We start from the raw sequence: 1364 nt of genomic DNA, 5'->3' as shown, positions 1-1364 counted from the left end.
GACATGGTCTTTCTTCTGTTCCCTCCTCAAACGCTCTTCCTGCCTTTACCCACTCCTGCTTGTGCCTGTGATGATTTTACAGGCTTAAGAAAAGGATAAGAAGCTTTCTTATTAGGTTGGATTAGGAAAGTGGGAATTGGAATGGGGAAGGATCTGTGCAGGGTGTAAGCCTGGAGCACCGGGCAACACTCTGTGTTGTTACGTGGCCTAAGCTGATGCTTTGGAGGAATGTTGAGCCCTTTCTCAAGCTGGTGTTGCAATGCTGTGCAAAGAAAGAGGAGGGGCAGGACTTGAGGTTTAATCCCCTCTGCCTTTACTATGAGGAGCTGGGGACACATGAGGAAGTGCTGGGCTGGGGACGTGGTGTCCAAAACCCCTGTCTGTGTACTTTAGTGTGTGTATATATACACACACTGGTACATATGCAAACAGCCAGGAGGGGTTCAGCCAGGGCTGGTGAGCTCATGCCTGTTGCATGCACGCACCTGCACAAACACTTACGACTACACACACACATCTCTATACACACAGGCTGAACTAAATGTCTCCTTTTAAGCCTTTCCTGGCAGGATCCCATCTGCTTTCTTGCAGGATCATGTCAACACCAACAACTCTCTATTGCCTTCCCCAGGTCTTGCATTTATCCACATTCTTCATGAAGAAAATCCTCTTTCCCTATTCCTTAAGTTCCCTCAGCTCAAACTTATGATGCTGGATGACTTCTCTTACACCCTTCTCCTGTGGCTTTTAGACCCTGTTGCTGGTCCCCAAGCATTGCACTGATTTACTTTCCAAGTCTTTCTCCTCCCTCGTTTGTTCCCAGATTTCACCATCACTTGCAAAATAACTTGGGGACCAAGATCTAATTGAGATTATGGGGCCAGGGGGAGCAGGACATGGAGCCACAAACCTTCTCTTGCTGCCACGTCCCTGCAGTTGGGAAGTTTTTCTGCAGATCTTGTGCAGAGCCAAAGGGAAGGATCCGCCTGCAATGTGTTTGGTGCTGGGGGAGAAACCAGCACCAGGAACCGATCCTTGGCTGCATGGCTGGCAGAGGGGAGAGGAAACCTGTACCTATTTGATGACTTCAACTGCTGAACAGCCTCAGTTTTACCTTCCTGATTTCTTCTGCCTGCAAATAAAGTCAGAAGTGGGGGGGGTGAGGAGGAGGATGCTGTTTGGGAGCCCCATCCTCATGCATGGGGAGGTTTGGGGCTGGGAAGGAGATGTGGGATGGTGGCTGGAGGCCCTGGGGAGTGTGGGAGGCTAAGGAAAGGCTTATGGACACCACCACGGACCCGTCACAACCAACTGCTCGCTACTACACGCCTCCTTTGAAGCCATGTCCTGCTCTGCAGGTACTT

This window comes from Strigops habroptila, chromosome 9 (genome assembly GCF_004027225.2).
Source record: "Strigops habroptila isolate Jane chromosome 9, bStrHab1.2.pri, whole genome shotgun sequence".
Classification (NCBI taxonomy): domain Eukaryota; kingdom Metazoa; phylum Chordata; class Aves; order Psittaciformes; family Psittacidae; genus Strigops; species Strigops habroptila.
Note: the sequence above shows the minus strand (reverse complement) of the source record.